The sequence below is a fragment of the Diabrotica virgifera genome, chromosome 5, assembly GCF_917563875.1.
Source record: "Diabrotica virgifera virgifera chromosome 5, PGI_DIABVI_V3a".
Lineage (NCBI taxonomy): Eukaryota > Metazoa > Arthropoda > Insecta > Coleoptera > Chrysomelidae > Diabrotica > Diabrotica virgifera.
In genome coordinates this window covers 117,486,897-117,499,631 of record NC_065447.1, presented here as the reverse complement: position 1 = coordinate 117,499,631, position 12,735 = coordinate 117,486,897, and positions in this window count along the sequence as shown.

Below are 12,735 nucleotides of genomic sequence, written 5' to 3'. Positions count from 1 at the left end.
TATAGAGTAAAAAAACGATACATTACATGAAAATTTGTAGAAAGTTTGTTCGTAATCAGATTATGTAAATTAAAGCATTGCCTACTAGGGGTATAGCATAGCAAGTACTAGGTAAGTACATTATTTTTTTACATTTTCCAAATAGGTATGAAGATAATTTTTTATTGGAATACAACTGAAACATTTAGAATTACGTACCTGTGGCTTTTCAAAACTATTTAAAAAGTCACTATAATTATAAATTTGATTTTATTTCTGTCCTCACAACAATAAAAACTAATATATTATACAACATTTTTGTTTACCGATAACCTCCATATTGAACAATTATTGACAGATCATTTCAACACCCAATCAGAGCCCGTATAAAGACTAATACCAAACTGTCGGTGTGCGCATGCGCGCAGATCAATATAAATTCACCCTCAATCTCAATCGCGCCTAAAGAGGTATAACTTCAAAATTTTTTGCTTAGATGGCATTATACGGGGGTGAATGTGAGCGTTGTTTTTTCTCCTAAAAAATTCTGTGGAAAAATTGGAGGGCTGATTTTGTTTCATACTCCTTTTGTATTATCCTTACCACTAAGGTCTTGTTTTTTGCATTATCTGAATATCTCTTTTCTTGTAAGAGCTGTAATTAAAAACACTGCTTTGAAGGTTTATTTAATTAAAAATATCAAACGCACTAAAATTAACAAAACAAAACAAATTTAACAACAAAACAAAACAATTCAATAGCGGTTATGTCCACCTCTTGCAGCAACGACTGCTCGCAATCTGTTTAGCATCTAATTAATAAAAATGTGTTTTCCTTGACTGGGGAATAGCCCGATATCCCTCTACCAGGGCCATAACTGTACCAAATTTTCTGGAGGCCTAGGATGACGGCAAATAGCTTTTTTTATTCATCCCATAAATGCTCAATATGATTGAGATCTGGGCTGCATGCGGGTCATTCTAATCTTATCAATCCAACCTCAAATGTTTAAGTCAACCAGTGTTTTTATTTACAAAAAATGGTACAGCTCTTACAAGAAAAAAGATATTCGGATAATTCAAAAAACAAAATGTTGGCGATGCCTCCGGGAAAATATGACAGGACTATGAAACAAAATCAGCTATTCCATTTTTCCACAGAATTTTTTAAAATTAGGAGAAAATACAACGCTTCCTTTCACCCCTGTACAATGACATGCAAGCAACATTTTTTGTTACCGGAATAATACCAAACAATATGAATACATGTACCTACAAACTGGTGTAAGAATTTTGAAAATCGGAGCACAAAAATAATAAAGTTATAAATTGTCAAACTTAATCAAAAATTTTGGGTGGCGGAATTTTGTGCCGGTGAGTGTAGCTTCAATAATATCATTTTGTATATCACTTGAAACTCTCGAAAAAACAGATGTTTCTAGATGTTGACAAAATTTTTGATCTTTTTTGGCAATTAATGTTAACAATTCCCTGTAATTGCCTGGATTGTCAGAGTCGTCGCACTCAAAATGACCACGAAACGCTAGTTCTTGTTTGGCCCAAAAACATGAAGTATCTATTATAAGTGTGCTAAGAATATACCTATCTATTTTTTTAACAAACTCATTATGTTTAGCAATATTTGCTTTAAAAGCATGGTTAAGAGAACTTTTGATTTTTGTTTTGCCAAAATCAAATTGGGTATACATCTTACATGTAGGTAAGGGAGAAATTTCATGTCTCCTTTTTAAAAATCTAACACTATTTAAATCGTGAACCTGGTCCACCCATTTTTCTGTAGAAACCAGAAGACATGGCCAACAATACAGTATATTTTTCTTGCAACCATAATATAACCAAGGATTTTCACTGTACCAACTAAATTTAAAATATCGAACTACTTTTGTTGATTTCTTTTTTAAATTGTTTAAAATAGGTCTTTCATTTTTAATCTCATTTTTTTCTTCAAAATTATACAAGGAGAATTACTTTTCAAGTAGTTGATCGATTAAGAAGCGACACTCATCCATGGTTAACTGCACGCACACTTTTTATATGTACTGTCACCAATTTTAAATCTGGTAACAGCGCTACTGATACACAGCGCGCTTATGCCGTCGCTTCTTCAAAATTTTCAGTCACTAGCCGGTCCCGAGCGCCAGCGTGGGTATATAACCATTGTAACCAGAAATGAGTCTGGTAACAGAGTATAATAAAGTGCAACTGAGTCACATAAACTCGCCAATATTTTCGTGTCTACGAGTAGTTGGCTATTTACTGAGTTAGGTACTATTACCACATAATATAATAATATATTTCTATTGCTAAAAATATTGGTAAATATAATTATTCATCGTCATAAAATATTTATTTGCAAGATTTTTAACTGTTACCAATGGTAACAGTGGTTACATGGACGCTTCGCCAGTGCTTTGCCTCCATTCACCCCGATGAGAGGGAGGTTAACTGCAGTTTTCAATAATTCGAAAATTGCGCATTTACAGGAAAAAAATATTCATATTAAATTGAAGCCTATAAAAAACAAAGAAACTGGTTGGTTTTAATTAAATTTTTTAGATAATATTAGCAACTTATGAGTTATTGAAAACAAATTTTTTGTTTTTCGTAAATTTATGCAAATATTTGAGCTCAAATACCGGAAAAATGATTAATTTTTCATAGAAAATGGTAATAAACATTTCTAAACTACTTTTTTAGACCTTCAAAAAACAAGCTTTGATAAAAGCCTGTAACATGAAAATTCAGGAAATTATGACGAAAATTAGTCAAATATTTCGAATTTATAAAAGAAAAAATGACGGTAAAATGTATAGGTACCATGTGCGGCAAAATTAATATTAATCGTAGCCCATGTAAATTTAACTTTATTTACGTTCCAACAACACGTTCCAAAAGTTTGAATTATCTGGAACAATTTTTACATTTTGAAAAAACTTGTTTTAAGAAAAATTCTTTTTTTTCTCGATTTTTCAAAAAATACGTTATTTTTTCAAAATATCTCAAAAATTATTGAATATATGAAAAAAATGTTCTGACCAAAAATTTAGCTATTTTTTTGCTGAAAATTTTGATTTTTTTATAAGTCACGTAGTTTAAAAATTAAGCGAGATATAAGTATTGAGATATTATAAGTAGCGTTTAAAGTATTGATTTCAATGCAAAGGGAGCGTCTTTTTAGCCCTTTAATATTAAAATTCTCTCAACAAGAGGATCTAGAAATATTGCTCTCATGATTTTATAGCATATGAAATTTTCTACAAAATGATGTGAGAGTGAGTGCAAAAAGCTTAAAGGAAAACCGAGTTATTGTTAAAAAGCCAAATACATTTTTCTAGAAATATTGTTTGAAAATTACGGAGCGTCTATATTTTAATGTTTTTGGATTATTAATTCTTTATACATGCAGTGTCTGCTTTGTATTTGCATATCGGGCAACAAAACTGTCAATTTTGCTAATTGGGGATCTACAAAAGTGAAAGGCACCTTGGTACCAAACAAAATGACGGATATTCCTGCACCAGAAGAACTACTTAAAATTATATTTTGCAATTATAATAAAGGATGTGGCTCAACTTGTGGGTGTCGCAAACTTGGATTATATTGCAATCAATCTTGCGGTTCGTGCTCTGGTGATAGCTGCCAAAATTGTCCTACTGTCGACCAAGAAGAAAAGGAAGTTGATGCAGAAGGAATAGACGAATTGGGATGTTGAAGTTAAATTATTGATATATACTTTAAAAGTTTTATTAATTTTATATTTAATTTATTGTTGTAAAATAAACATTTATCATCAAAATGTGAAGTTTAAAAAGTTTATTTTCCCTCAAACGTATATTTTTATGGGATTCAAATTTTATAAATATATCATTATATCACAAGAAACAATTCATTTTCATTGTTTTAACGAATTCCATTACTTCAAGTTTTCAAAAAAGATTTTTTCCCTAATTTTTATGAAAGGGGGTAAAAAACTTGTAGAGTTTCAAGCAAACTTTTTAGATTTATTTTGCTTCGTTTTATATTGTGCAACAGGGTTAACTACGCCGCTGCTTTTATCCATTCAGCAATTCCTTGGTTAACTTTCTTGATCGTATGATCAGCCAGAAGGAGTGCGCGGGGAAGCGCGATTTCAGGGTCAAAAGTCAGACCACAGGAAAATGAGATCATACCAGACATTGGATTCGTCTTTTCGCATTCGTAAGATTCACATCACACAAGAGACAGAAAAACTACGCGAAACTACCGGCTTTTTGTAACGTCGAATTGTAATTATATTTGTTTGTTTAACCGGACTGCCCTTAAAATAATTAGTTCATTTTGAAGTTGTTCGTTTTTAATTTTTATTTCAATAAATCATTATAACGAGTGTTAAGTTTTTCATAACCTGATGCTAGCTTACACAGGATAAACGCGAAGATACAATTCCGCCTTCTATCCAGATTTTCTATTGGACCTTCGAGCCGGATCGGTTTTTACAAACAAATTAGATTTTGCCGGTGTGTTTCCCGCGAGTGATAGAAAAAACAGTTTCTTCGGCGCGCTGTAAAGATACCGTAGTGCCAAATCAAACATTTTTACCGGAATTTTTTCCCGTGTGTGAATCAAAATAGGCATACGCCGTTATTTTAAAACCGCAGTATAGTTTTTGAACAAATTGTGTATGGAAGACTGTTATGCTGTTATCTGCAACCGTCCTTCTGGTGCTTCGAGTTAAATTATCAACAAGAATAGTGCAATCCTGGTAACTACTATCTTTTCCTTAATTAATATTTAATATTTCCTCTTAAATTCACTTTTTTAAATATATTTTTGATTATTGTTTGATACACGGCTCAAGGGTATAGTGTATTCATTATAAAGCTGCTTGAAACGATATTTATCATTGTGACAATACTATCTTGCGTTATTTTTAGATTTTTTCATTAAATAACAATAAAATGACTGACATTAAGTCTTTGGTGTATTCAAGAGGGCGCGTTAAGGCTTCCTTGACCAACACTGAAAAATTTGTAGCCGACAGCAAGTCTGATACAACTTTTTTATTGGACAAGAGTAACTATTTTAAGATAGAGACTAGATATGATAAATTGACTAATTTTTTGGAGGAATTTGAAGACTTGCAACTTCAAATTAAAAATATAGAACCGAAAGATGACGAAGATTCGTCAGCTTTCGCAGCAAGGTATTTTAACGTTTATGGTGAGCTTAAATATTTAATGTCGAAATTTTCTGATAATAGAAACGTTGCAAATTCTGTTGTTTGTTCAAATGAAAGTGCAAATGCACAATTAAAAAGTTTTGGGGTAAAACTCCCGGAGGTCCGTTTATGTAAGTTCGACGGGACTCTGGAATTTTTCCTGGAGTTTCGTGATCTTTATGAGATTATGTTTCATCGTAACGAAAATCTGCTTCCCATACAAAAATTTCATTATTTAAAACTATCATTAGAGGGAGCTGCAGCAGATATTATCAAATTCTTGGCCATAACCGAGGATAATTATAACGTAGCGTGGGAACTAATCCTTAAAAGATTTAATAACATGAAAGCCTTGATTTTTAAACCTTTAAAGGCATGTTTTAATTTTGATAAGATAAATAAGGCTAATTCTAAAAATTTACGTAGCTTTATTGATAACATTTCTAAAAATTTGAGGGCTCTACAAAGTTTAAATGTCAAAACATATAATTGAGATTTACTATTAATTCACTGGGGTTGTGAAAAACTAGATAACCGTACCTTAGCTAGATGGGAAGAATATACCTTAAATGTAGATCTTCCAACTTTCGATAAATTTAAACTATTTATAGAGCAACTCATCTTGCTGTTGCAATCGATAGAGCAAAATACGGGCGCATCAGAAGGCCGCGATAATTTCAAGGGTAAAAATTCGCAACATAGAAACAAATCATTTGTTAGTTCGGAGTCTGAGAGCTGTCCCATTTGTAAAAATGACCATATTATTTTTAAATGTAATGATTTCCTAAAATTACGTCCCTTTGGGAGACTAAATTGTGTACGGAGTGCAAAGCTTTGCACAAATTGTTTAAAGCCTAATCATAATTCAAGGTTTTGTAAAGGTAATGGATGCAAAATTTGTAGATTAAGGCATAACGTTGTGTTGCATCTCAAAGAAAATACCAATAATGATAATTCAAGTTCAATGAAGGACCAGGCACGGGCAGATACTGGTCAAGGCACTTCCCAGCCTGAAGCTTCTGCTTCATCTGCTACATTAACGGTTCGTTTGAACTCATCAGTTTTGCTATCAACCATTGTGGTTGAAGTGTTTGATAAAGATAATCAGAGACATCGTTGTCGTCTATTGCTGGACTCTGGAAGTCAGAGTAACTTTATAACTTACGAGTTTTTCAATACGCTAAATTTAAGTAGCGAAAAAGTAAACTTTGCTGTTACCGGAATTGGGAAAACTCCCACAAATTTGCGTCATAAGGCTACCATTCGATATAAAGCCCTTAAGAATCAGTATTCTAATCAGCTTTCCTGTTTTTTAATAGACAATATTTGTGCCCATATGCCAGCGTTAATTGTTAATATTTCTGAATTAAACATTCCGAAAAATGTGGTACTCGGTGATCCCGAATTTCATATACCGTAAAAAATTGACGTGTTGATCGGTGCCGAACATTTTTATAAATTGTTGAAAGTAGGCTAAATTAGGTTAGGTAAAAATTTACCTATTTTGCAAAACACTTGTTTAGGCTGGATTATATCAGGTCCAATGCCTGTCGTAAATAATTCATTCAATAATAGCTATGTAGGTCACTCAAGTGTGTGTGATTTGAATGAAATTGTGAGTAAATTTTGGGAATTGGAAAATGTTCAAACTTCTTGAAATTTATCCGAGGAAGATGCATTTTGTGAAACACATTTTATTAAGACTACAGTCAGAATGCCAGATGGTCGTTTTGTCGTCTCCTTATCTTTTCACGATTCACCAGATAAGTTGGGTGCCTCCTATAATAATGCCTTGAAAAGCTTTAAAGGCTGCAAGTAAAATTCAGTCAAAATGCAACATTCTCAAATAAGTACAACGCCTTTATGGAAGAGTACGAAAAATTAGGACATGTGTCCAGGTTAGATATAAATAAAAACCCTAGGTATATATTGCCACATCATGGGGTAGTTAAAGAAGAAAGTTTAACTACAAAACTGAGGGTCGTATTCGACGCTTCTGCTCCTACATCCTCAGGTGCTAGTCTCAATGACATATTATTGTCTGGACCAAATATTCAAACTGACATGTTGTCAATTTTAATTAGTCTAACAATAAAACACTGAAAACGTTTGTTTTATATACTTCCACAAAATTTATTATAACTAAGTGACTACAGCTGTTTCGGCGGAGTGCCTTTCTCAAGTGATATAGTTTACAATGTGTTTGCCTTTTTAAGTCTTCAACTGAAGAGGTTGAGGAGTGGGGAGCTGTTTGTCTCGAGTTGGTCATTCAGAATTATATCTGTATTTTTCAGTTTATTAATTTCCATAGATTCTAAAAAAGATAGCTTAAGGCCTTTATTTTGAATATGTAGAATTTGAAACTCTTCATTGAAAGAATGGTTATGATCTAGAAGGTGAAGTGCGTATGTAGAACTGTCTGTTTTTCTATTGTTGAATGCCCTTTTTTTGTGTTCTGCTATCCGTTTGTCAAAAGTTCTGCCAGTTTGACCGATGTACGTTTTCGGACAGTCACAAGTTAGTTTGTACACACCACTCTGTAGTTGCTTTCTATTTCGGCTTTTATTGTTCTTAATATATTTGCTTAAGTTGTTGTTAGTTCTGAAAGCTGGTGTTATTCCTTTCTTTTTTATGTATCTGGCTATCTTTGTTGTTATCTTGCCAGTATATGTGAGAGAGCAGAAGGTACTGGGTTCTTTCTGTGGTGGTGGATACACTAATTTCAGGGCTTTCTTATGGATTTTTTGGTTTAAAATTTTGTTAACTGTTTGTTCGTTATAGCCGTTGTTTACTGCTATTTGTTTAATGATGTTTAGTTCTATCTCGAGATAGAACGTACATCGGTCAAACTGGCAGAACTTTTGACAAACGGATAGCAGAACACAAAAAAAGGGCATTCAACAATAGAAAAACAGACAGTTCTACATACGCACTTCACCTTCTAGATCATAACCATTCTTTCAATGAAGAGTTTCAAATTCTACATATTCAAAATAAAGGCCTTAAGCTATCTTTTTTAGAATCTATGGAAATTAATAAACTGAAAAATACAGATATAATTCTGAATGACCAACTCGAGACAAACAGCTCCCCACTCCTCAACCTCTTCAGTTGAAGACTTAAAAAGGCAAACACATTGTAAACTATATCCCTTGAGAAAGGCACTCCGCCGAAACAGCTGTAGTCACTTAGTTATAATAAATGTTGTGGAAGTATAGAAAGCAAACGGTTTTCAGTGTTATATTGTTAGATAAAATGAACTTCCATCAAGTAACGGTCGAATCCATCAATTTTAATTAGGTTTCGCCAGCACAAGTTTGTTGTTTGTGCGGACATGGAAAAAATGTACAGGCAGGTGGAAGTTGCTGAGTCTGAGCTTGACTTACAGTGCATAATTTGGCAACCTAGTAATAGTAAGGTTCCTATAATTTATAAATTAAACACGCTAACTTACGGTACCGCTCCTGCTGCCTTTCTAGCTATTCGTTGTGTTAGACAACTAGCAATTGAAAATCAATCTATGTATCCTGAGGCCTCTAGAACAATTTCTGAGGACCTTTATGTTGATGATTTAGTCACAGGTTGTGACACTGTTCCAAATACGTTGAACTTAATTAGACATATTAATCTCATATTGGATGGAGGAAAGTTCACCTTAAGAAAATGGTGTAGCAATAGTAAGGATATATTAGATTTGCTAAATGTTAACGAAACTTCAGAATTAAAACTGAATTTCGATTCTGCCGAAAACTCAAAGACATTGGGGCTTAGTTGGCATCCTAAAACTGATAAGTTTTCTTATAAATATTCCGCAACTGAAATTTCTGAGAAGGTAACCAAAAGAACCATGTTGTCAAATATTGCTAAACTTTTCGATCCATTAGGATTACTTAATTCATATATTGTCAGAGCTAAAATAATTATGCAGAAGTTGTGGTCTGAAAAACTTCTTGGGACGAAACTGTCTCGTACAACATTTTACAAGAGTGGCTGAGTTTTCGGGATGAACTTCCATTGGTTGGGAGCGATGGGAGCGTTCAGGTTCCCAGACTTATTGTATGTGCCGATTTTAATTATTTAGAATTACATTGCTTCTGTGACGCGAGTGAACGAGCGTATGGAGCATGTGTATATCTGAGGCCTATTAGTAGCGATGGCAATTTTTTGGTCGCCTTGGTCTCAGCAAAGAGCAGGATCGCACCTTTAAAAACTATAAAAATTCCGAGGTTGGAATTATGCGCTGCATTATTGGGTGCTGAATTAACCAAGAAAATTGTATCCACATTACGTTTGGAAATTAATAATATTTATCTGTGGTCAGATTCGACCATCGCATTGAGCTGGATTAATACAGCTCCTCATTTGTTGCAAACTTTTGTTGCACATCGAGTTGCTAAAATAGTAGCATTATTTGAGGCTTCCCACTGGCAACATGTTCGATCTGAGTTGAATCCCGCGGATGTATTATCTCGGGGGTCGAGCATTCATAGTCTAAAAATTAATAACAGTTGGTGGGCAGGCCCTCCTTTCTTGCAGAATGAGAAACGTTTTATTTCAAGAACAGTCGAACTTTCCGATACTGTTCCGGAGACTAAGTCATTTAAAGTAACTTCGGTAATAAATTTGATTGATTTTGAAAAGTTTTCAAATTTCTCCAGATTACTTAGAGCCTTTGCTTATATATTGAGGTTTGTTAACAACACTCGAAGCAAGGGTAATTTTAAAAACACAGGTTGTTTAACTAATCAAGAATTAGAATGTGCATTATTAGAATTAATAAAAATTGCTCAATTTGTGTCATGTCCCGTGGAAATTAATTTATTAAGAGCTAATGCTCAACTATTTCCTGATTTGATCATTTTTATGTAAATTTCACTTATTTGCGGACTTTTATTATTTTTCATTTTTGGATTTTTGTTCTGACTTTTAAAGTGGCTAGGTATCTAGTTAATATCCGAATCCTTCCTCGTTCCTCCATCTAATAGTTCTTTGAAATATCTTTTTTCTGTTATTCTTTCTTTGGGTTTATTAATTAGTGTTTCTTCCTTGCTTTCCTATTACTGCAATAGTTTTGATAACCTTTGCCTATTTTCTGACCTCCTGAGAAAATTACTTCATTTCAATATCTTTTAGTTTTTGTCGGTATATCTCTCGTACATATTATTGAATATACAAAATAAATTTTATTCTCGTTCTTTGTAACATTTAGATGAAAAATAAAATGAAAATATATAATTGTGCAAACTACGCTACTGATCAACAATAGAGACTAAATATTTAATTTGAAATTAAAAGGATTAACACATAAAAAAAAAGATTTTTACGTTTAACTTTTAAAGTTAAATCAACAAAAGACCACCTAATTAAACTATATTATTTTTGGGAAATGTTAGCAGCTTACTTAAAAATTCGTTTGACTTTTATTAGATATTATTTAGGTTAGCGAAAATACGCCAGTCAATGGGAGCAAGAAGAGGATATTACCTCCGAATTCCATCCTACTGCATGGATTTTAATGAAATTTTGGGCCTAGCCTCTACTTATCTCCAAACTCAAAGTCTACCCTATGCAGATGTGTGCTTTTATCTTGGGGGTGGTTCCCACCCCTTCTCAGGGGTAGAACATTTTTGGTTGAATAACTAAGGAATTCGCTAGAGAACCTAATTCTAATCAAAAACTGTTCAACATTTTTTTTGAAAACTTAATACTTTTTGAGTTATTCGTGGTTGAAAATTGGCCATTTCCATTGAAACATAACACCTTTTCAAACGGTTTTTTGCGAATACCTTAAAAACTATGCATCTAACTAAGAAAACTATATGAAACATTTTTGTAGGATATAAAAAGACAAAGAGACACTTGCTTTCATAAATCTTCTAGTTATAATACATAAAGAAATATCGTAGATAAAAAGAGTTTGTTTTTTTGGTACATGCTTAAATTGGTGTATTAACTTGAAATAACAGAAAAACGGTCGATTGTATGTGTATAATGCAACCAATACCTTTTATAGTGCTTGAAAAGACCTTTAAAATGAGCAATATTAAACGTCGATTACTTTCAAGCTAAGCGAGATATGCTGCAAACAAAATTGATAACTAATGTACTTTAAGAAAAAATGAGAAGTAGTTTTAACCCCCATCCACCCGAATGTAAATGCATCGTTTTACTTCTATATTACTTTTTATTATAGTGTTATTTTCGTGTTTAAAATAAATGGTTATTGAAAAAAATAAGATCAAATTATAGAGCGTATTTTTAAATATTCTTAAAAATCTTCGTTTTTCTCCATGTCTTGAAAATGATAAGAGATACAGTAATTAAAGATGAAAACAAAATTTTTGTCTAAAAAACCCTAAATTTTTGTGGGGTATCTTTTTTTCGTATCTCTTATCATTTTCGAGTTACATGGAGAAAAAGGAAAATTTTTAAGGAAATTTAAAAATGCGCTCTATAATTTGATCTTATTTTTTTTCATAACCATTCATTTTAAACCAGTCCAACTTTTTAAGCACGAAAATAACACTATAATAAAAAGTAATATAGAAGTAAAACGATGCAATTACATTCGGGTGGATGGGGGTTCAAATTACTTCTCATTTTTTCTTAAAATACATTAGTTATCAATTTTGTTTGCAGCATATCTCGCTTAGTTTGAACGTAATCGACATCTAATATTGCTCATTTTAAAGGTCTTTTCAAGCACTATAAAAGGTATTGGTTGCATTATACACATACAATCGACCGTTTCTCTGTTATTTCAAGTGAATACACCAATTTAAGCATGTACCAAAAAAACAAACTCTTTTCATCTACGATATTTCTTACTGTCTGTACGAGCGAACAGACAGCTCAAGATTTTGCAAGTAAATGTTAGTAGAGCCAAGGTGGCGCACGACTTGGTATATGCGAAGGTCTTAGACATCGGGGCGGATCTGGTAATCGTACCAGAATCCAATAAAAATATCGCTAGTAAGGTTGGGTGGGTGCCGGATATGCTCCGCGATGTCGCTGTCCACCTTATCAATAAGAACGTGAGTATCCAAAAGATCCAAAGGAAGGAGAGTGTAGTTAAAATCAACTTAGTTGATGTGGCTATTATAGCCTGCTACATCTCTCCTAACGTCAACATGGCGGTCTACCGAGATAAGGTGGACAGCATTATGGAAGCTGCTTTGGTGGAAAAGAATTTCATCATAGCCGGGGATATAAACGCGAAATCCGTTCTAAGGGGTTCCCCAAGGAACGACAGTAGAGGAGAGGTATGGAATGAGTGGATCTCCTCTCTCGATCTGGTGACCGCGAATAACGGTAAGCCTACTTTAGAGAGGAGGGATTCGCGCACCCATATCGACGTTACGCTGGTGTCAACCAAGTATTCCAGTAGGGTCACGAAATGGGATGTGCTAGATGACAATCTATTAACATTCCACAAGTATATCTCCTACGAGATCGGATCCAGGGTGTCGACCAGTGGCGGTAGAAAGGTCATGACCTTCGATAGGGCAACCTTCACCGACAGTGTTAGGGATCTCCGCG